Below are 25,243 nucleotides of genomic sequence, written 5' to 3'. Positions count from 1 at the left end.
ACGAGCACTGTGGTCCCTGTGGCCACACTGTGTGTGGGAGCAGAGCCAGCCTTTCTGACACGAGCACTGTGGTCCCTGTGGCTGCACTTCCCTTTCAGCCACACTCTCAGTCCACTCGGCAAAATTTCACCAACTGGTGCATTCTTTGGTGCCTGAAAGCAAGGCAAAGTGTCCCTTAGCTGGGTACTTGATGGGTTTTTCATTATCTGCGGTTGAGAGGGAATAGGAACAGGGCCTTGGATATTTACATAGGTCTAGAGTTGAAATTTGGGGTATGTCCCTGTGCTCATGTGCACTTTCTGGAAAGAATCTTCCTGTGGCATTGCCTTGTTTGGGTTGCTGGACTGTCGGCCCTGTCAAGAACTTGCACATTTGAGTGCTGCATTTCAGAAGCCCAAGTGTGAGGAGACCATATGATGGCAGAATTTCCAATCCTATGAGGATAACAAATCTGCAGCATTGTTTACAGATTTATCTCTTTGAATTCACACATATCCAAAGACAAAATTCCTCACATAACTTATGTAGGGTTTTCCCTCTAAATACTTATCTCCCCCGAGCCACAACATCATGCAGGTCTTCAGTAAGAATGGCTTTAAAGCCAGACATTCAGAGCTATCAGTGAGCCAGCCCTCAGGGCCGCCAAGTGAGGGATCCCAGAACCCAGAACTGGTTTGTTCAGCAGGCCAGCTGTGCTGAGCAGCTCCAGCTGTGGAACACTGCTGGGTAGCAGTAAGATATGGCCCCAGGGTTGTGTCACAGTCACACCTGGGCCGGTCAGAGGAATCAGGCTGCAGACGCTTGGCTCGTACTGTTTTAAGTACGTCAAGGCTCAACAACCCTTTAACTTGTTTATTCCCTTTGATGAGTTTCAAGGTGCTTGCAGTGTCTCAGGAGAAGGCCTTTCCTAGGTATTGATCGGCACGTGACTTCAGCGGTCAGAACAGTTAATAGTGTGCTCCATGGAGAGGGGCAGGGGTAAGAAATTAGAGAGCACTTCACATTGGTGTCACTGGAGGTGGAATGGGAATCAGAGGCTCCAGGCTGAGGGAAGATCTTGTGTCGCTGCTAACAAACGCCCTCAGTTCTTAAGCTCTCCACGTACTGCGGCCCTCCTTAGGTCTCCACTGAACCTTGGCTCCCACCCTAACATACAATTGTCCCTTTAGACGCGTCCATTGGGGCTATTAGTTCCAATCATATGCACACTGCAGGTAGAGTGCTGGGGGACAGTGGGTGTGGGTGTGGGGGGTAGGGTTCCTAGACACCTGCTACCATGTCTCCCAGCCATGTGCCAGCTGCTAAGAATCTCATATTGGGAGGCTGATACCCATGCACCATGCCACAGGATGCTTGTATGCTGTTGCTTAGGGATCTCTGAAATTGCGTCTGGTCCACGAGAGTGTGTGGAGTCCATCTTCATCCTTTGGTGATCATAGAGTATTTCAGTCTAACCTTGTTAGAGCCTTGCCAGTTCCTTCAGCATTTTAAACTCACTCTATCACAACTCCCCTGTTGGGGCCCAGGTGTCCATTGGACTCCATCAGTTGCTACAAAAGTACCCCTGTTCTTCTGTCCTCACACCCATGGCCTGAAATGGACTCTCACGGCGATCCAATGTGGTGGTATTGTTCCCCAAAATATTGTACACCCTAATAAACTTATCTGGGGTCATAGATAGAACAGCCACAATATTAAACATAGGCAGTGGTAGCACATGCCTTTAATCCTAGCATCCCAGAGGCAGAAGTCCATCTGTTCAAGATCCAGCCAAGCATAGTGACTCACGCCTTTAATCCCAGGGAGTGATGGCAGAAAGCAGAAAGGTATGTAAGGCGTGAGGGCCAGGAACTAGAAGCTTTTAGCCTGGTTAAGCTTTTAGGCTTTTGAGCAGCAGTTCAGCTGAGATCCATTTGGATGAGGACTCAGAGGCTTCCAGTCTGAGGAAACAGGATCACCTGAGGAACTGGCGAGGTGAGGTGGCTGTGGCTTGTTCTGCTTCTCTGATCTTCCAGTATTCACCCCAATACCTGGCTCAGGTTTGATTTTATTAATAAGACCCTTTAAGATTCCTGCTACAATCCAACCCCTGCTCTGCCTAGCCCAGGGTGATTTTGTTCAAATACATTTGTGTCAGTCCTTTAATACTGGAATTGTGCTTTCTACCTCTTTCCTACCGGGTGGTTTTTGAGACCTTGACCATTGGATAGTGCTGAGTCTCTCTATGAACTGCTTCCTGCTCATCTCTCCAGACAATCTTTCCTGTTTACAACTGTCTGTCTTAGACTTCATGGGAAGCAGTGATACATATCTTGTATTCATCATGCATGAACCCTGCATGCACCATGCTATCCTGTCTCTACCAGTTCTGTTTGCCTGGACTGCCTTGTTCCTCAGTATCCTCTGATCTCTAATGTGATAATCCCTGGGACATCTCCTACCACATATTCTTCCTCCAGGTCCCACTGCCCCAGTGCCTGTCCATCACTGCCCCAGTGCCTGTCCATCACTGCCCCAGTGCCTCTCCATCACTACCCCAGTGCCTCTCCATCACTGCCCCAGGGCCTGTCCATCACTGCCCCAGTGCCTGTCCATCACTGCCCCAGTGCCTCTCCATCACTACCCCAGTGCCTGTCCATTACTGCCCCAGTGCCTCTCCATCACTACCCCAGTGCCTGTCCATCACTACCCCAGTGCCTGTCCATCACTGCCCCAGTGCCTGTCCATCACTACCCCAGTGCCTGTCCATCACTGCCCCAGGGCCTGTCCATCACTGCCCCCTGTCCATCACTGCCCCAGTGCCTGTCCATCACTGCCCCAGTGCCTCTCCATCACTACCCCAGTGCCTGCCCATCACTGCCCCAGTGCCTGTCCATCACTACCCCAGTGCCTGTCCATCACTGCCCCAGTGCCTGTCCATCACTACCCCAGTGCCTGTCCATCACTGCCCCAGTGCCTGTCCATCACTGCCCCCTGTCCATCACTGCCCCAGTGCCTCTCTATCACTGCCCCAGTGCCTGTCCATCACTGCCCCAGTGCCTGTCCATCACTGCCCCAGTACCTGTCCATCACTACCCCAGTGCCTGTCCATCACTGCCCCAGTGCCTCTCCATCACTACCCCAGTGCCTGTCCATCACTGCCCCAGTGCCTGTCCATCACTGCCCCCTGTCCATCACTGCCCCAGTGCCTCTCCATCACTGCCCCAGTGCCTCTCCATCACTACCCCAGTGCCTGTCCATCACTGCCCCAGTGCCTCTCTATCACTATCCCAGTGCCTCTCCATCACTATCCCAGTGCCTCTCCATCACTATCCCAGTGCCTCTCCATCACTACCCCAGTGCCTTTCCATCACTACCCCAGTGCCCCTCCATCACTATCCCAGTGCCTTTCCATCACTATCCCAGTGCCTCTCCATCACTACCCCAGTGCCTCTCCATCACTGCCCCCACTCCTTGCCATGTGCCCCATTGGTATTGTCTACTTGCATTTCCTTCTCTCCAAGTAGACTTGGACAATCTGTGCTAGCCCTTGCAGTCTTATCTAAATTCCTACTTTAATGCTGCATACAGCGTGGCCCCAGTGGAGAGGTGATGATGGTAGGAGCAGGTTCAAAGAACACCCTAAGCAGGACATGAGGCATTTACACACCTAGTCTTTAGCCCTCACCTAGTCTACAAGGCAGTGACTGTCATGGCCGTTTTGTAACCTCAAAACTCTCAAATTCAGATGTGGGGACTACCTGTATTTCCACACCCTCACTGGCCACAATTCGTGGACACTTGGAGCTATTTATTGGCTGGCTTACTCCAAAGGACACCTTGATTTCCTTCCTATAGAGATGGTGGAGCAGACAGGGCAACACATTCAGATCTGGACCATGTATGGAACATGAGATCACAAGGGAAGGCGTATCTGTGGACTCCTTGTTAGTTATTTTCCCCTGCAACTTGTGAATTTACTAATATGAAGAATCCTTAATATAAAACTACTGCTATCTGACTAGTTAAATAGCTACCAGCTTTATTTTTAAAAATAGAGATTTAAAGATTCAGTATTCTAGACAAAGGAGAAAATGTAGATGATATGTGTGTGCATATATGATCATGCATCTGTGTAGGTGAGGTGTGTGTGTGTGTGTGTGTGTGTGTGTGTGTGTGTGTGTGTGTAGGCCAGAGTTTAATGAGCAGTGACTTTCATCATTGGTCTGCACCTCATTTTTTGAGACAGAGTCTCTCACGGAGCCCTGAGCTCACCATTGGCTGGACTGGCTGACCAGCTAGCCCTGGGAATCTTCCTGTCTCTGATTCTCCAATGTTGGGATTATAGGCATGTGTCATCATGAATGGTTTTTATTCTTTTTCATGAGTTCTGAGGGATCAAATTCAGGTCCTCATGCTTGTGAGGTAAGTATTTCACTGGCTGAAACATCTCTCTAGCCTTGAACAATATATCTTAATGACTGCCACAGTATGGTCACAGCATTACACTGACTGAATTTATGCATATTTACCAAGAGAACGTCTGTGACCTAAATTAACATCTGTCATTGTGGCAGCCACAAGAATTCCCAAAGCAGCTCGTTTTGATGTGGGGTCTGTACCAGCCTGTTAGCATCAGGTTAAAATCCCTTCCATGAAGCTAGCAAATAGACCTCATTTAACTGAGGGTATTCAACAAATATTTATTGAACATCTGTTTTCAGACCTAAGCTAGGCATTTCAGATGATGTAAAGATAGCCTGTCCCATTATGCCTCTTTCCAAACTAATTTATGTAGTGATACTATATAAACCTAAGTCTATAGGTGTGTATGTAGGTGCAAGCTTACACTCCTGTAACTCTCTAGTTATAGTGATTACGTTTAGCCCTCCCATTTGTATTATGTGTTTAACAAGGAACCTTGTGAGTCATGAGCAACAGCACATAACCAGCACTGACATCAGTCCCTGACATATGTTTACTGAATGCATAAGTAAATATGAAGAATAAAGAAATTATGCAAAGGTAATTGTTGATAGAGCTAAAGTGTGCTGGGATGGTAGTTAAGTTAGTAATGTGCTTGACTTGGAAGCATGAAGACCTGAATTCTCTCTCCTAGAACCCATGCACACCTCCACACAGGAGCACACACATAATCACATATAGCATGCACTCACGCAGGCATACACACACAAAGAAGAAACAGAGTAGAGTGGAGGATGTCTCATGCTGTTCTTGATAAGTGAAGACAGTTGGGTAACCAGGACAAAGGTGACAGAGGTGTTGTGCTGGGATGACCTAACCTAGCTGGTGGTGTTTTTCCTGTTGTGGATGGTTTAGCTGTGGGGTCAGCTGGGCTGAGTCAACTGAGGAGTGTCCTCTGAACCCAGTTTTCAGTTTCATGGCACTGTGCATGTATAGTGTGTATGTCATTATAGGTTGCTGCAGCTGCAAACATCAGGAAACTTAACTTTGCTTATAAAGATATTAAAATTTCCCAATTGTGGAGAGTTTCTACTTAATTTTAATAAATAGACTTTATTGTTTGAACACAATCTTCTAAATATCTCCAGCATATAACAGATCATAAGAGGAATAAGTTCTGGTTAGAGGAGGGATTCAGAGCATCTCCTGTGAGTTTGGCACTCTCCCCCTACCCCGCCCCTGCTCACCCCATGGCATGTACTATTCTTTCTTTCTTTTTTTTTTTTTTTAAGATTTATTTATTAATTATGTATGCAGTGAGTGTTCAGCCTGCAGACCAGAAGAGGACACCAGATCTCATTGTAGATGGTTGTGAGCCACCATGTGGTTGCTGGGAATTGAACTCAGGACCTCTGGAAGAACAGCCAGTGCTCTTCACCTCTGAGCCATCTCTCCAGCCCTGCATGTACTATTCTTCAATGGTTTTTGTTGGTGGTGGTGTTCTCTTCAGTTGGTTGTTGTCTCTTTGAGATACAGTCTCAATATAACTCACACTGACCTCCAACACCAGATCTTCCTGCCTCCATCTCCTGAATGCTATGATTATAGGTCTGTACCACAAGACCTTATGGCAGCCTCCATTCTTGAACTCCGTTAAGCACACTTTGATAACCACCATATTAAAATGATATAAAGGGACATCTAGTCATGTCACCATAGTGCGCCCATCCAGGTCGCCGCCTGTCATATGTTCACCAGCTATGCCCGTCTTCCCTGCAGCTCACACCACCAAGTACGGGCTTTTCCTGCTGCAACTCCAGCTGGGAACTTACCGTGGAAGAGCGTGCAGTGTGGGCTGAGGAAATACAGTGTCCCGCAACAACACAAATGACTCATGGGTAAAAGAACCACTCACAGAGTTCTTTAGGACTTTCCTAGACACCGCTTTGGCCATTTATCTGAGTAGTGGGTCTGAGTGAGGGAATGTTACAGCACTCGATGGCCACGGGAACTCTGTGACTGAGTTTGCTTATTTTCGGGTACCCTGTGCACGCTGGTGAGAAGCACCATTGTTGTGCATGCACAGATGATGCATTAGGCTACAGAGGATGCTGTGTGGAAATAGAGCTAAAACAGGCATGGGGCAGGAGGACAATTAGGTTTGGATTTTACCCTCTGATATTCCATATTCCTGACAGGGACATTAACTATATTTAAAGTGATAATTCCTTCTATAAGAACAGTAGATCTAAGTAAGTTAATGATAATTTGCCAATACATGCTGTTACCTGAAATTTTGGGGAGCCCCACATCTGGGGTACCTCTTGTTATCTGGGAATTAAGGTCCCCTCCTGGGGTTAGAAGTGATGAATTTAAGAAGGAGGTTGAGGACAAGTTTATTGGAGAAATAACCACAGGGAAGACAAACTCTAAATCTCTGGCTACCTGGAGACAGAAGATGGAGAAGAGAGGGAGAGAACGCCACGACATTTGGTAGAAGACAGCTCCAGAGACAAAAGTGTAAAAAGCCCAAAGTACCAGAGAAAGCTCTGGCTAGCATCTGAAAGAAACAAAATAGTAAGAAATGAAAAAATTATGCCATTCTGAGTTAGGTCTTCCAGTGTTTCTGAAATGTAATAGACCCTCACAGCAATTCCTTAGGGCCTGCACACACAGGGCAGTTTCTTGGAGGAAATGTACATTAGTTCATTAAAGGGTTATTATAGCTCCCAACTCTTCAGCAAGGCTTTGGGTGATTCAGCCTTACTGATTAACTGTGTTTTAGGTAGCTTGAAGTGTTAGGAAGCTGTATGTTTCTTCTGTGTGTGCATGTGCCTGTGCTGTGCACATGTAATATTTGTATGTGTGTATAGTATATACATGTGATATGCATGTGTGTATGTGTGAGGTGCAGGTGCTTGTGTGTGCACATGCATGTAGAGGCAACAGGTTGATGTCAAGTGTCTTTATTACTCACTGTACAACTTACTTTTTGAGATAGATGCTCAACTAAAACTGGAAGGGACCAATTGGTCCTAGCTGGTCAGTCAGCTCTGAGAATGCACGTGTTCCCACTTTCTCTGCTTCCCTGCAAAGTACTAGGGTTACAGACATGTGCCATCATTCCCAGCTTTTTATGTAGATGTTGGGGGTCTAAACTCAAGTCCTCATGCTTCCATGGCAACCCTTTACTGACATCTCTGTCTTCTCAGTGCTGGTTGTGGATGGGAAGTCCTCAGGTTACATAGAGGCATGCTTTCATAAAGGTTGGTAGAACTATTTTTTCTCTGCAAATATATTCTCTCTTTCTCTGGCCTTATGTAACCCAGGCTGCCTTGATCCTCCTGCCTCCATCTCCTTGGTATGCCATTATAATGCTGCTCATCCACTCTTCCGCTGGGATATGATGAAACCAAAAGGGTCTTCCTCACCTTTGTCCTCAGGCCTTCAAAACTGAACTGAATAAGTCTGTAAAGTAGTCTGCCTCAGGTCTTCCACTATAGCAACAAAAACTAGTTGACAACACATGCTTGGCCCTTGTGATGATTTTGGACAGGTGTGAGTGTCTCTGAACATTCAGCCTTTTTCATGTGTGGTAAAGGGCAAAGGATCCCATTGTTTGAAATAAACTATTTGTGTAGTGTTTATAGTAAGATGGGGCACAATAAGTCATAGCTAGTATAAAGTTGTAAAACCCATTGAAGTTTCCATCCCATTTGTCAGACTTTTGGTTGTGTCCATAATCTCCTTACATTAAACAGAAAGAATGTTTAGTCCCTTAGCCTAGTGATACAGCTTTTCTCATCTTTTAAACTTTTGGATGAAAAGGGCTACAACCTGCATTTATTAATTTGTGCACCAAGGGAGGAGGTCACCTGATTCATGTCTTCCTGGGCTCTGCTCTGCTTGACCCGGCCATATTAATGCATATCCCTAGCATGTGAAAACTTCATTAAGGAAAGAAAAGCTAGCTCATACTGTGTGGTAAAATAATGGAAATTTACTGATTAGAAGTCTTCCGGTGAGAAAATATCTTAATTACTTGCTTTTCATTAAAATGAATGCAAACAGAAGCAGTTCTGAAGTGACTGTTTTGCTGGGTGCAGAGTAGGAGTCTGACAATTACAAAGCAATTTCCTGCATTCCTCATACACCTGTCTAAGTTCCAGACAGTCTGCAGTCAACGTAGTAAATAGCGGGCTGGCCTAGGATTGTAAAAAGGTGATATGGAAGTACAGAGTTTTGGTGGTGGTGGTAGAGAAATCACATTAGATATTGTGGTGATATATTTGCAATCTAAGAAATAAAGCTTGTCTGAAAATCAATGGACAGAACCAGCCACAGAGTTAGCCACAGACAGCAAGCAGTGGTGGCACACACCTTTTTTTTTTTTTTATATATTTTTTATTTTTTTTACTTTCTGGTTGTTGTTGTTTTCCGAGACAGGGTTTCTCTAAGTAGTTTTGGTGCTGCCATGGATCTCACTCTGTAGAGCAGGCTGGCCTTGAACTGACAGAGATCCACCTGGCTTTGCCTCCTGAGTGCTGAGATTAAAGGCATGTGGATGGCACACACCTTTAATCCTAGCAATCGAGAGGCAGAGGCAGAGATCGGTGTGGACTTCTGTAAATTCAAGGCCACACTGGGCTACATGAGATTAATCCAGTCTAAAAGAGAAACAGCCAGGCAGTTGTGGCACACGCCTTTAATGCCAGCACTGAGAGGGTTGAGACAGGAAGTGATATGGCTGAGCAGAGAAAGGAATATAAGGTGGGAGGAGACAGAAATTCACTCTCTTCTTGCAGAGGCTCTGTCAGGCGGAGTTGGTGAGGAAAGAGGTAGCTGTGGCTTGCTCTGCTTCTCTGATCTTTCAGCTTTCAACCTGATATCTGGCTCTGGGTTTTTATTATAAGACCATTTAAGATTCCTACAACCAGATATACAGCAGTGGTTCTCAACCTGTGGGCCACGACCCTTTCACAGAGGTCGCCTAAGACCATCTGTATATCAGATATTTACACTACAGGTCATAACAGTAACAAAATTCCAGTTATGAAGTAGCAACAAAATAATTTTATGGTTGGGGGTCACTACAACATGAAGAAATGAGTTAAAGGGCCGCAGCATCAGGAAGGCTGAGAACCGCTGGTCTAAAGCTTTCTAAGTGTTGCTAGGTCAGTGTGCCAGCACATAGCTAGAGACACACCTCATTTTAGCCCAGCACTGCCGCATATCCCGGAACAACTTCTGAGTCAACACAGGGCCACAGAGTAAGCATTGCTCATGTCTCCTTGGTCCCCTCGGTACTATGACAGGGTCTCAGGCTTCCCTGAATTTTCCTTACCTTCATTTCTATTATAATCAAATCATATTTTAGTTGGCTACTTTACCGATTCATCAATTAGTAAGTCATAATACCCAGAGGGCATGATCTAACAGATGGATGTTATCCTACGACTAGAAACTTCCTGGGCATGCTCAAATGATCTGTCACTGATATGTCTCTTCAACCATTTTATTAATGACTAAGGGAAGAAAGCTGCTGTCCTGACAGTTCTGTTGACAGGTGACAGTGATCTCAGAGTCAGCACACAGGCTGGGTGATCATCCAGAGCTGTGAGAAGATGGTACAGGAATCTACTGTGACAGAGTGCCGAGACCACAAGCAGGGATCTTGGCCTGTCCCTGCCCCTTCTGTGCACAGGCTGAGCACCCTGGACCCTGGCAAGAATTCACTCAGCAGTGCGGGTTCAGATTAGGGGGCTAGCCCTTCATTGATAGAACAAAAAGAAGGACATTTCCATGGACACCCCAGGCCAAAGCCAAGCTGTTCAAAGTGGAATGTGTTTAGAATAGTAACTTCTCTGGGGAGAGTTCTGAAGACAGAGAGCTGCTGTGTAGGGAAGGGGAAGATGCGTGGAAAGGTGAGGCTGGCAGAGCTCTTCTCTGCTTGAGATCAGGTAGCCCAGGGCACAGACTCCAGGTTCCTGGAACCCAGGGCAAGGTGAGCTCTGAGGGTGAGGAGACACTGTTAACTCAAGGCACATGTGACTGAAAGTGTAATGTGAGCCAGTGATGTGCTGGGCAAAGCCTACTGTTTGCTCTGTGTCCATAGACCCATGGTATCTAGTTCACTTGCATCTACTGAGCATCTCACTTGAATCTACATATATCAGGCAAATCTGAAGTGTAATGGTCAGTAATTCTACACACCAATCCCCTGATTATTATGTTTTGGATACAGGGTCTCATGTTGCCCAGGCCAGCCACTAGCTCACTATGGAGCCATGCATGACCTTAAACTTCTGGTCCCCCTGCCTCTTCCTGAGCACTGTTTTACAGGTGTGCACTACCGTACCTGATTTATGTGGTATTGGTGATCAAACCCAGGTCTTCCTGAGTGCCAGGCAAGCACTCTCCAAATGGAACTATACTCCTAGCCTCAAACCCTGGTTGTTTTGAAGGGACATAGGGAATGGCTAAGGAGTACTGCATACCGAGCATGAGAGAAATGGAGTGGGGGAGTTGGCCTGTGATAGGAGGTGTGCAGGGGAAGGTTACTGTCTCTGAATTCTGGGATCCCTGTGTGGAGGCATAGTTAGACATGGATAGATGAGTGGGAACCACAGAGGGAGAAGCTTTAGGTCAGCATACAGAAGTGCTATTAGTTATGAGAGTTCCCCAGAAGTGGACCAGGCTACCTGAGACTGAAGTACTCCAGCCAAAGCAGAATTAACACCTGGAAGAAACTTCCCGGAAGATCCATTCAAGTCTGCTATTCCCTGACACACATTTCTAAACATAGTTAAGGTCCTAGCCATCTGATGTTAGTATAGCACAGACACCAAGCCAGACCATGCAGGACTCTCCTAGTTGGCTGGTATCTTGTAGCATCAAGCTACCATGAATGCAGCAAGCCTTTGCACCACTAGGCACAGCAGGCTGTGTAGATTTGTCCATGCAGCCCAAATTCCTCTCAGTACAGCTGGACCATAGATCATAGGTTAGGGAACACGTCTGAGTCTTCCTAACTTTTGTGACTTCTGAAGCTTGGTGACCTTTCTCATAGTCCTGCCCATCAAAACCACCTCAGCTTTTCTTCAAAGTTAAGTCTTAATGTGCTATAGACCTTTAACATCTTAAAGCCGTGCTAGTATTATGTTGTCACTGCTCTTGAGAATGCTTCTGTGACCCAGTTGTGTGTGTGTGCAATAAGCTATTCCTGTGTGCGCTTTGCTCTCAAACCCAGGAAGATTGAGGGTGACACAGAGGCCAAGTGAACTACAATGGGATTGTCTGGGTCAGATGTGAGGCTGAACTCAGAGAGATGGCTCCTAGTCTTGACTATCCTAACCACTGAGGGAAACTTAACCCCCAGGCCCATCTCAGGCATCCCAGGCACAGCACCAGCAGCCTTGTGCATTCAAAGCTTCTTTGCAGCAGCCTAGAACCAACTTGAAAGCTACAACTTTGAATTTGTAGACATGGTTTCTGGACCCACAATTCTACGATGCCATCTGCCCCTCCATCATTCATTAAAGACAGGACATGACATCTTTGCAATAGAAAGGTTGAAAATAAGCACTTTGAAGCAGACATGACTAGTGACTTCTACCACCACTTCTGTCTCTCTGTCTGTCTCTGTCTCTGTCTGTCTCTGTCTCTGTCTCTGTCTCTCTCTCTCTCTCTCTCTCTCTCTCACACACACACACACACACACACACACACACACACACATACACACACACAGTTTAGGTCACCACAGGGTCTGTGGCTATGCCATGGGCATTTTTCAAGAGAAGCATCTCTGGTGCAAAAGCCTCTAAATCACTAAGGTCTTCTACCCTAAATTTTAGATCTCAAGAAAACTGTGCAAGTTTAAAAGGTAAGTTTATTTTTCTGCCAGACAGAAGTTTCAAATAGATGAGGAACATCCTGAGGTCGCAATGCAAACAGAAACCAGGATGCCAGGCTATGATTATTTCCATGGTGGTGACCACCTCCTTGGCACACACATCATGCCAATGCCAGAAATCTTTGCCCATGAGAGCCTTGTGAGGGCAGTGAGGGGGGACAGGCCAGCATGCAGGTGTGTTGAGTGCTGCTAGTCTTGGCCTGGGGCCTCAAGTTGATTTTAAAACTATTCATTTCAATGCCCTGCTTATAAAATTGACTTCAAAGGCCATTTGGATGACATTCCCTACTTTGATTGTGTCTTTCTCTCTGTAAATGTAACTACCGTGGTGATGGTTTTAAGCAGTCAAATCTTGAGCTTCACGTTAAATTGGGATCTGGCTCCTTAGGAAGTTGTCTGAAACAGGGAAAGGTTCAAGGGCATGTGTTAGGCTGGATTGCTGCTGCTGCTGCTGAATCTGCACAAGAGAAATGCCAGGAGCTTTGCAGAAGAGAAATTCAGGAGAAGGCTGCACACACATACTTTCAGCAAATTACAGGATATTTATAACTTCTTCCTGAAGCCTGTGTGTAACAGGTACTGTAGCAGAACTCAGACGATTCCTTCCCTCCATACTTCAACATCTAGGAAGCAAATCTATTACAAGAACAATAGAGACCCACAGAGGTTTCCTAGTGAGAGCTTACTCAGGGTCTGAGAATCTGAGAATCTTAGCTGGTAAGGGGATGATTTGACCATGGTGTGGTTACCAGGTCTTTGGAATGGGCTACAACTGACTGTACAGTGTGCTTTGATCTAGCAAGGGGAAGGTCTTTTGCTCTGCCCCTTGGCATTGTTATAAAAAACCCTTTTGAAGAGACAGAGGGGCCGGTGGATTTTGATCCAGGTCCTCCCAAAGCTACCCTGTGTTTCTGTCTGTCTCCTCTCCACTATCTTTCTATCTAAAAGTCTCTTATTCCTCTCTCCTCCTCCTAGGAACCCTTTAAAAGGTGGGAGCTGGCTTCCTACAAGCAACCCTAACTCACAGGTCAAAGATGAAACACAGCCCCTTTAAGCATTTCCTTTTAATTGCCCAGCCCACTAAATAATTGCCCTCAACCTCAAAGAATGAAAACCTCATTAGGATGGTGGGTCACGTGTCCGAAGCCAGGACCACTGTTCCTTGTGGCCGCTGGTCCCCACAGCTGTCAGCGGCTATTTTGACTCCTTGGATTTTAAGTTGCCATAGAAATTTATGACAGTGAGTCAGACCAGAACTGCAGACCTTCGGTCCTTTTCTGGAGTGCTATGTGGACAGTTGGGTTCATGGGATTCTTTCTGAGTCATAGGGCTGAAGCTAATCCAGATCATTAGAAGCAATAATAATGTGGTAAGGTAGAAGGACAGAAAGAATCCAGTACAAACTGGAAACCTGGATACTTTCACCCTCAGCAAGAGAGCAAGGGACTGCAGAACACTTTCACTGGACACTCAATACTGTTCGATGACCAAGCGTGAATGGAAACTTTCCACCACCAGGCTGTCCCCCACCCAAACTCTCTTCTCTCTTCCCTTCCCCTTGCCTCTTGCCCAGGCTAAACTTTTTCCTGAATTTCTGAGCTCAAACAAGTCTTCTGCCTCAGCCCACCCTTCCCAGCCCTACCTCAAAGCTGCGACTACAAGTGAACTATGTCTAGCCTTCTAGGGTGCTTCTTGAATGAGGAATGCTAATCAGGAGCAATTAACTTAATAATTTCACAGAAAAGTCACTGACTGACAACATGATTGAAAGACAAAAGAATTAGAAAGGTAAAAAAGAAAGGAACGAAAGCAGATGATGATGATGAGGAGAATGTTTGGATATCATATACAGCGAATTCTCAGAAACCTCTTAGAAAATGATACTTTCCAGGAAATTAAGTGAGCTATCTATGCCAGTTTTGTTACCCCACGGCGAATTCCCTTACTGTTCATTACTGAGAGCGTGGCTACAACCCAGCACAGAGCAGGTACTCAATAAGCTGTAAGCCTGTGGCTAATATTTGTTTTTGAATTTTGAACTATTTTTTCTTTATTGTTGTTGGAGGATTTCATACATGCATGCATTTTGGTGGTTTGGCTGAGAATAGCCCCTATATAGGCGCATATATTTTTATGCTTAATCTCCGGTTGTTCATCTGTTTGAGAAGGATTAAAAGGGATAGCCTTGTTGGAGTAGGTTTAGCCTTGCTTGAGGAAGTGTGTCACTGGGGGTGTGTTCTGAGGTTTCAAAAGCCCATACCAGGCCAGTCTCTCTCTCTCTCTCTCTCTCTCTCTCTCTCTCTCTCTCTCTCTCTCTCTCTCTCTCCTTGCTGCCTGCCTGTTGTCAGAATGTAGCACTCTTAGCTCCTTCTCCAGCATCATGCCTGCCTGTGTGCTGCCATGCTCCCCTCCATACTGACAACAGACTAACTCTCTGAAACTGTAAGCAAGCCTCCAGTTAAATGCTTCTTTATATACGAGTTGCCTTGGTCACGGTGTCTCTTCACAGCAATAGAACACTGACTAGAACATATGTATAGTAAGTCTTAATCTAATTCATCCCCATTCCCTCTCCTGCAATTCCTTTAACCCCAAATTCATCTGCACCATTAAAAAATTTTTACAAAAGATTTGATTTTAATTTTGTATGAATATATGTATGTATCTGTACATGCATGTGAGTACAGGTGCCTGCGGAGGTCAAAGTTTGGAGATAGAGTTATAGGTGGTTTTGAGATGCTGGTGTGGGTGCTGGGAACTGAACCTGGGTCCTCTGTAAGAACAGCAAGTGCTCTTAGACACTGAGCCATCTCTGCAGCTCATGTTCTGCTTTTTCAAACCCCCAAGTCAGTATACGCTTTGTTCAGGACCATTTTGTGGAGCATGGCTGGCCTCTCCTGGCTCCCAGCAGCCATCAGTTGTCAGAACAACTGAAGTTGGATAGGACGTCATGATTACCTCCCCAATCTACGGTGGCATTTAAGTATTATATCCATATGGATTGGGGACTGAATAGTGTCCCCCAAAATCCACATGGTGGGGACTTAATTCCCAGTGTGACTGTAACTGGAGATGGGGGCTTATAGCAGAAAATCAAGGTTACTTGAATGTTGCCTGGACAACCCAGGTCCACCAAGACAGCATGGATTTAAGATTAAAATCCAGCTATAGAGTCTGTCTCCCACTCTCGCTTCTTTCCCAAGTGACTGCATACTGCTCTTTCTAAAAACAGTAGTTGGAGTCTTGTTGGACAATTTAGTATAGATGACTCTTAAGTTGATAATTTGATGACAGTCAATAGGCTTCAGTACAGTGATATCCCCATGAACCACAAGGCACACAGGGCTTTGAACCCTCATTTACTTATTAAAATGTTTTACATTTGCACACTTCTGTATTTACTTGTTCATTATGTGTGCACATGCACATGAGTGACATTTGCACACTTCTGTATTTACTTGTTTATTGTGTGTGCACATGCACAGGTATGAGACAGAGCACACAGGGAAGTCACAGAACAACTTACAATTCTTTCTACCATGTGGGTCTTTAGGGTTGAGCTCAGCTGGTCAGGCTTAGCAGCAAGCTGCATTACCCACTGACCCATCTTGCCAGAGCCCCTCATTATTTTCACTCCCACACTGTGATGGTGTTCAGTTTTTGCATTTTAAAAAAGTTACATTTTTTTCTAGCAGGTTATTGGCTGTTACCGAGCCAATTAACGTGCTTCCTGTACAGGTCGTAATGCAGTTTTCTTTACATCTGCATAATATTCCATGTGTACATGACTACATTTTCTTTGTCCACACATCTGTCAATGAACCCATTGACAGATAATCCTGCTTATTGTGAGTAGTGTAGCTATCAACGCACATGTGCTGCAAGTATCTCTGTGGTATATACATAGATTCCTTTAAGTGTGTACCCAAGTGGTATAACTAGGTCAAATGATTGATCTATTTTTAGCTTTTTGGTAAAACTTGGCTGTGTTACACTATTCCTGAGGAGACATGGACAAATGTCTATTTATACCAGATGTTGGAACTGACCACAGACCAAAGCAACGATACCACTCAAGTCCACCTTGGTGAACCAATGGATTTATTTTGGTTATTTACAGGGGTGTAGGTGAGGAGTTACTTACAGGTGCAGGGATGATCCAGGAACAGCCACATTATGAAAAAACAAAAACAAAAACCGGAACCAGCATGGGTGGTGACTCATGAAACCTAGAGCCCTGGAGCTCTCTACATGACCCCATAGGTGGCTTCTACAAGTCACATTCTTCTCAGCAGTCCTCACTGTTTACATAATTATCCAATTATCCTGGGAGTCGAGAAGCCTTATGAATCCAGTCAGTTTCAGGGACTTCCTGAGACTTGTGACTTAACTTCCCAAGTCTTCAAAAGCCCTTTAGAACTTCCTGAGTCTCTGAGAGCCTTCCTCCAGGATGGGCTATTCTTGCTATAGACAACCCCCATTCTGATTTCCATAGTGGCTACACCATTTACACTCCCACCAGGCATGAATTAAGGGTTCTTCTTCCCTGCATCCTTAGCAGCACATATTTTTATTAATACATTTTTTATTCATTTTACATACCAATCACAGATCCCCCTCTTTCCTTCTCCCACCTCTCCAACCTCCCCTCACCCCACTCCATTCCCTCCTACAAGAAGGTAAGGCCTCCCATGGGGAGTCAGTAGAGCCTGGTCCATTCCGTAGAAGCTGGTCAAAGCCTCTCCCCTCTGCCCCAAGGCTGTTCAAGGTGTCCCACCATAGGTAGTGGGTTCCAAAAGCCAGCTCATTCAACAGTATATTTTGTCATTTGTTTTTCAGGACAACAGCTATTCTGTGTGAGACAGAATTTCAAACCAGTCTTAGTTTGTGTTTTTCTGATGCCTAATGCATTGAATGCTTTCCCAAGAGTTTGTTGGCAATTTGTTTTTCCTCTTTTGAGAACAGTCTATTTAGTTCATTCGTCCATTTGTTGACTGGATAATTGATTCAAGGGATTTAATTTTTGCAGTTCCTAATATATCCTACATATTAACCCCATGTCTGACGTGTAGTTGGCGAAGAGGCTCCTCCCACCTCTAGGCTGTCTCCTCACTGAGGCTATTGTCCCCACGTGCAGAAGTTCCTTAACTTCATGCATCTGTCCATTCTGGGGATTGTTTCTTGTGCTGTTTGAATCTCTCCCGAAAGGCATTCCATATGCCGATGTCTTGAAGTACCTATGTCTTCCTCTAGCAGTTTTAAGGTTTCAGGTCTCAGCTTAAGGTCTTTAACCCGTTTTGAACTGATTGTGTGAAGACTCCAGCTATCAACTCTCAATTGAGGTCTGTTCCTGGCACCAAGTTGGGGGACTATTCCTGTTCATGCGTTTCCCATCCTGAGCCAGCCTCCTGCCTCCTTCAGTGTGACGATGTCCAGGCTTCATTCTCTCCACAACTGCCTCTCTGGGATTTCCCTTCCTCACACAGGGCTTCCTGGAGGCCAACTTGGGGCTCTCTGGCCTGTGGGTGTTTCTTGATCTCATCATGTGCCTGAGGTAGCTCTGGTTTTCACATAAGATTTTCTGTCAATTGATGTCTGCCACTGCCCTCTGAGTCACAGAGCTCGGTAAGTAGGATTCCTCTCCACTGCTGACCCTGACAGTCCTCCAGAGAACATTGCAAGCAGGCTGGAGGCTGCCGAGGGTGGAGGCCTGGTCCTGGGGTGGGACTGCCCTCTTGCTCTGCTTTACTTTTTAGGAACCATTTCTGTTTCCCACCATCTGCCAGGGATCCACAGGAACTGTGTAGCCAAGGCTGCTTCTCCATATCACTGACTTTTTTCTCTTCCTTTCCTGAATCCTTTTACTTTGTGGATTTCAAAGTTTCTCTGATTCTGTCTTTAGGGTAAGTCTGTTGTTTTAAATTTGCATGTGTGGATGTTTTGCCCGGCTTCTTGACATCTGTTCTATGCAGTGCTGATTGTCAGTGTCAGCCTTGTTTATGAAAAGGACACAGAGGCTCGGGTTCCAGCTCTGGGGAAGAGTGCTTGTCTACCTACGCAAGGCCCCGAGTTTGAGCACCCTAACAGTAAGATCCACGCGACAGACAAGCTTTATTGTGGAAGGAGAGCATGCAGGCTTTGATTTTCTTTCGCACTTGAGGGAATTTTTAGCCTTTGTTTTCTGTGTAGACTGCTCTGGGAGTTGGAGTTGGCAGAGATGTAACATCCAGTTTCCATTTTGTGTTGATAATGAACTCTCTTCATCATTTCCTGGCCTAAAATTTACCGGTTTTGCCAGGAGATGGTGTTGGCTCTACATTATTTGTCTTTGAGTCTCAGGTGAAGGTGTGTTAATTTTCAGCTTACAGGCTCTGTGTTGACTCTCAGAGGAGTTGACAGCTGAGCAGAAATCCACTCGGAGCGAATGTTATCAGTTAGGCTAGGAGTCCCCTTCCCCTCAGGTGAGTTTCTGTTAGAGGAACATGTGGCAATCCCTGCCTAGCATCTTGGTGCACAGTGCTCAGGTGGGGACTCAGTCCAGGGACTAGATGCTGAACTGCTGCTGCCTCTTAACCACTGTCCCAGATGGCAAGAGGAGAGAAAAGGGCCTGGACAGGATGACCTATGACCTCCTGCTCCAGCTGTGGAGGGAGGGCCAAACCACCTTTAAACAGAAGTTTATTTTATTTTTTATGTGTATTTATTTGTGTATGTATGTGTGTGTGTATGTATGTGAATGTGTGTATGTGTGTGTATATATGTGTGTATATGTATGTGTGTGTATGTGTGTATATGTATGTGTGTATATGTATGTATGTGTGTATGTATATATGCGTGTATGTGTGTGTGAATGTGTATGTATGTATGTGTATATGTATATGTGTGTGTATATATATATGTGTGTGTGCATGCATGTAGGTGCCCACAGACACTTAAAAGAAGCATCAGATCCCCTGGAACTGGAGTTACAGGTGGTTGTGCACTGCCTGACTTGGACAGTGGGAGCTGAATTCAAGTCTTCTGGAAGAAGAGGAAGCTCTGCTAACTGCTGAGCCATCACTGAAGCCCCAGGATGCCTTGTAAAAAGCTGTGTATGTCAGGCTATGTGTGGTGACACACGCCTTTAACTCCAGCACTCAGGAGGCAGAGGCAGGTTGATCTCTGTGAGTTCAAGGCCAGTATGATCTTCATAGAAAGTTACAGGCCAGTCAGAGCAACATACTGAGACCCAATCTTAAAAAAAAAAATGCTTATGGTAGACTATTTGACACTTTGAAAAAGCTGTAAAATATATGGAATATTCAAGATCAATCTAGAAATTTCAACTTTGAAAAATTTCTTACTATTCCAAGATGCAGATAAATAAATTACATTCTTGGTGCTAAGTTAAATTAGACTAAAGAACACTTAGAGTGTCTTAGTGCAATAATGTGTATTTGGGGTGATCTACAACCCCATCTCCATTGCTGTGGCCTTAGAGAGGAACATCCTGCCACCCCCATCCACCACTGAAATCATTCCAACTGGCTCATTTTTTAAAAAAAGTTAGGTGATTTGTCTTCTCTGAAGCTTTAGGGTGTTATGAAAACATTGGTCAGCTGGGCACGGTGTTACACACCTGAAGTCCCAGCTCTCAGAAGGAGATTGAGACAAGAGGGTCATGGGTTCAAAACCAGTCTGGGCTATATAATGAGAATGTGTCTGACAAATAAAGACCATCACTGTGTTAGTGCTTATCTTCAGGGATGTGTGTACAGGGACAAAGAAGATTTCTACAAGATTTTTATGAAGGTGGGGTGCTTTCAAAACTACCTGGGACTCAAAATTCAACTTTAAATAGAGAGAGGGTTTCCCTTCGTGAGAGGAAAATTCAAACATTCAATGAATGCCAGTTCTCACAGAAAAACAGATCAAACCCCATTTTTATCATATATGTGAAGGAAACTGTAATTGGACATTTCTTTCCCACCCACCAGTTCCCAAATAAACATACAGAGGCTTAATATTACTTACAAATGCTCGGCTGGTAGTTCAGGCTTATTACTGACTAGCTCTTACACTTAAGTTAACCCATCATTCTTGTCTATGTTTAGCCACATGGCTTGGTGCCTTTTCTCAGTATAGCATTCTCATATTGCTTCCTCTGCATCTGGCTGGTGACTTCTACTCCACTCTTCTTCTTCCCAGAATTCTTTGTGTCAGGCTGTCTTGCCCAATCTCTTCCTGCTCAGCAATCAGCCAATCAGCTTTTTATTAACAATGAGAACAATGCACATTTACAGTGTACAAAGGCTGTTCCACAGAAGGAAACACTTATTTTGGTACCAGTGACACAGTAGAGTAAAGGCCAGACACAGAAGTAATGATACAGTGTCACAGTTGCTCTAGGAAGGAAACAATGTTGAGAGGCCAGGCAGGGATGGAGGCTGGGAGCGCCACACACAGGCCCTGAGAGCTTCATTAGGCTGAAAAGTATTGGTCATGCTTGGAAGTCACTGATCAGAAGACCCTCCTTCCCCCCACACCCCAGATGTTTTTCTGTTTTTTTGTTTGTTTGTTTGTTTGTTGGATTTTCCACAGGGTGGTGCAGAGGAGACGTGAGACCAGGAGGAAGGTCTCTTCATGTGTGTCCCAGCTCCAGGGCAGTGTGGCTGTTTGATGTCTGTGTATTCAAGCCAGCATTTCTTTGTATGTTTGTTTGGTTTTGGTTTTTTTTTCAACTTCATTTTCCTTTGCTTCACACTGGCAAAAGTTCCTGGGAGATGACAGCATTGTAAGCATCTGAACTGTCTCTCTCCCCACTTCCCCCTTGTGCCTTTCCAAAGCAGGAAAGGAGCCTCACACTTCGATGACCCGCAATCTCTCATGCCATTTGATCTAAGAGCTGCACACAAAATCACGGCAGTCTCAGAATAGTTATTGTGCATATTTAGGAAGGAGCTGAGAGGGGCAGGGAGATATGTGACCCAAAATAATAGGAATAGAAACTAAGTGTTAGCTCCAGCCTTCGTCAGGCAGCCATGACTGAAAGGGAGGTTGCCTTTGGCATTTGTGAAGTTTTGTTTATGATCTATTGTGGAGATTCCTATTGGCCACAGTTTGAGATGTCCCAGGTGATCTTTTACACTTGGGTTAAACACTCGATGGTGCCTTTAAAGCTACTGTGAAGGGAAGAATTGTTCGTCAGATTTTATAAAATACAGTTATGAGTCCAAAGAGCACAAGTCCACACACAACCAAGAAGTGCAGGAACCTTTCCCTGCATAGACTGGGAATCTTTGCCCAGGATCCCCGGTCTCACGGTGCTTCAGACTCATTTCTAAGTTCTCCAGTGACATCACAGCACTTCTCTGACTTTTATTTTCTTTTGAGACAGTGCCCCACTGGAGCTCGGGCTGCTCTGGAACCCACTGTGTAGCCCAGGCTGGCCTTGAATTCACGGCAATCATCCTGCCTCAACCTCCTAAGTGCTGGGGTGGCAGGTGTGAGACACCTTTCTTGACTCCAACCTCTCTGATTATTGTCTACACAGAGAATTTAGCCCTATGTAACGTCTGGTTAACGTGTCTAGCTGATATTCCAGACACTTGGGAAGCGGACACTCCAGAGGAAGCTAACTTCCTCTGAAGTGCCCCTTCTTCCTCTTCTAGTCTCATGTAAGAAAATCATTTCCACACGCCAGGCCGCAGTGGTGCGAGGCTTTAATCCCAGCACTCGGGAGGCAGAGGCAGGTGGATCTCTGTGAGTTCGAGGCCAGCCTGGGCTACAGAATGAATTTCAGGACAGCCGGGGCTACACAGAGAAACCCTCTCAAAAACAAAACAAAACAAAACAAAACAAAAAAGAACTTTACAGTCGCTCTATAAGGAGGTAAAATACGTTCTCTACTAGGATCTGTGTGCGACAAGTTAATTCTGCTGACTGTCGTCTGGGTACTTCCTGAGTTCACTCAACAAGGCTGTAATCCTGCCCATTTGACGAAGGAATCCACGGTTAGCTGGCTGTGTTCCTCCAGGCTCATGTGCAGTTCTCAGGTCTTGCTTCCTCTAACCTGAGCAGCCGCCTTGCAGCATGCTGCTCTAGCCACCTCGTTTGATAACAGTGCAGCTCTTCATAGGCGGCGGCGGCGGAACCATAGCCCCAGAGCGGTGACCCAGAGATGCTCAACTAAGGTGTAGAAAACTTGGAGCCAGATGATTGATTGGTTTCCAAAGTCTGTTTTCTCTGTAATGTTTTTATTAGTAAGTATTAATCACACAGATACTGGATTCTATTGTGACATATTAACTGCCTCCAGACTTATAGAACAGTTCTTTGGTTTAGCTAAGACCCTGGCTTATTACATAAAACACTCTAAACTTGGTAAGTATGTAAGTTCCAAACATTTTTGTTAGTGATAGAAATAAAGACTCATCTGAAACCAGCTTCATAAGTGATGGGAAATTGTTCGCTCTGTTATCCATAGCACAAAGCAGCGAAGGAAGTAACTAGGAGACAATCAGAAGACCGATGGCCTCATGTCCTGCCAGGCCTCCCCGCCCTCCATTGCTTGCGTTTTACTGTCCCCCCCCCCCCCCCCCCGAGTTTCAACATTAATTTTTTTCCAGAGAAAGTTCTGCGCCTGGCTGAAAACAAAACTTTGCAGAGCTTTCTTGCCCGGCTTGCACTGATTGTGTCCCAGAGAACGCAGTCCTGTCATGTGTGGCGTTCATCAGAATTTCCATTTCAGAGAGAGAGACAGGACCGCCCACTATATGCCATGCTGAAAGATTAGAGTGAGCGACACTGAAGTTCAGGCCATGCTGTCCCTGACTGAGCGATGCCTTCCATGACACACACTTCCCATCCCTTCCTTAAAAGGAGCCTTTGCCATTCTCTCCTATGACACGGCATCCGGCTTGGCACCTGGGTACACGGATGCCAACCATCCCCTGTCCCTACGAGTGTGACCGCCTCTCACGGGCCTTCCCACTGCCGCAGTGCTTCCCACACTCCATCTGAAGTCCGGCCCTTAGTTCGCTCTGGCTCTGCTGAAGATGAGTATGTGACTCAAAGAGAGCACAGTGAGGCCACTAGAGCCCTGCCGTGCTCTTGGGGGAGACTCTTCATACACAAACAGCACGTCCATTGTAGAAATGCCCATCCTCAGCAGTCACAAGCCTGGTCCTAACCCAGCACTGCAAGGAACGAGTCTGGAACTCCAAGGTTCCTCACAGCCCAATAAGTGAAATAAATAAAAATAAGCCAAATTTCCACTGGACTAAAAAAAAATCAATGAGACCTAATTTATAGATCTCAGTCAGGTGTGGTGGTGCACATCTTTAATCCCAGCACTCAGGAGGTAGAGACAGGTGGATCTCTGTGAATTTGAGGCCAGCCTGGTCTACAGAGTGAGATCCAGGACAGCCAGGGCTGTTACACGGAGAAACCCTATCTCAAAAATCCAAGAAAAAAGTAGTTTTCTCTATATTTAGGTTTTCTCTGCCACTCATTTTATCCATAATTAAGCAATAAATGTCTCCTTTGTGTCTGGCATGATTCTAGATATGATAGGGTGTGGTGATATTTTATTTGTTCTCTAACAAATAAAACGTATCTGGGGATCAGAGGACAGAGCCAGCCACTAGATTAGACATAGAAGCCAGGCAGTGGTGGCACACACCCTTAATCCTATCACTCAGGAGGCAGAGATCCATCTGGATCTCCATGAGTTCAAGGCCACACTGGGAACAAAGCCAGGCATGGAGGCACACACCTTTAATCCCAGCACTTGAGATCTCATGTCTTTGCTTGGAAAGACACACACCTTTAATCCCAGGAAGTGATGGCAGGAAGCAGAAAGGCGTGAGGACCAGGAACTAGAGACTTTTAGGCAATTCAGCTAAGACTCTTTCGCCTGAGGACTCAGGCTTTCAGTCTGAGGAAACAGGATTGGCTGAGGAGTTGGCGAGGTGAGGTTGGCCATGGCTGGTTCTGCCTCTCTGATCTTTCAGCTTTAACCCAGTGTCTGGCTCTGGGTTTTCTATTAGTAAGACCTTTTAAGATTCGTGTTACCATAGGGTCCTGTTGAGATTGCACAGTACACATCCTTTCACTGAACTTTCAGCTTCGAGCTGACCCCCAGTCAGGGTCTCCTGGCTCCACAGACGCCTCTTCTTCAAGACAGCCCTTAATTCTTCCTATGTCTTTGGATCTTTCTCACATGGACCGTATTCATCTTTATGTGAAAATCTAGCCATTCGCAGGCAGCTCCACTCCTCCTGGGCTGGTGTTTGCAATAGGGGTGGGGAGGGAGAGAATGGCTGGGTATTTGTTAGTGAGTAAGAAACGTGCTATGTAGGTGGCAGGTAGCCGCCAGCCAGCACTCCATTGGATACATTTATCTTGTCTTTACCTGAAGTGCTTTCTCAAAAGGAGTGTGTGTGTGTGTGTGTGTGTGTGTGTGTGTGTGTGTGTGTGTCTGTCTGTCTGTGTGCGCGCGTGCATGCACATATGTGTATAGATGCATATGCCTGTTTACATACACAAGCCAGAAGGGACAGTGGATTCCTCAGAGCTTGGGTTTCAGGACCGTTTCTGGCCTGTAATGTGGGTGCTGGTCCCCATGATTGCATAGCAATTGCTCCTAACTGTTGTGCCATCTCTCCACCCCTGTGAAGGAGGGACTGTCAAAGTATTTTTTCTATGTTTCAGAGTTTGAATAGGGAAAGGGGCAGGGGGTAAAAAGGTAAGGTAAACTAAATGTGACCCTCACTGAGTGAGAAGAGGCTGGATTCCAAGTGACCTCTCTGCCTCCTGCTTTCCCTCCTCTAATCACCTCCTGTATGGCATTGGTAACTTTTCCTGTCATGACAGAGCATCTGGAGAAGGGAAGGGCTTATTGGCTCACAGTCTGAGGGGAACTGGTTCATCACGGTGGGAGGG

The sequence above is a fragment of the Onychomys torridus genome, chromosome 6 (genome assembly GCF_903995425.1).
Source record: "Onychomys torridus chromosome 6, mOncTor1.1, whole genome shotgun sequence".
NCBI classification, from domain to species: Eukaryota; Metazoa; Chordata; class Mammalia; order Rodentia; family Cricetidae; genus Onychomys; species Onychomys torridus.
Note: the sequence above shows the minus strand (reverse complement) of the source record.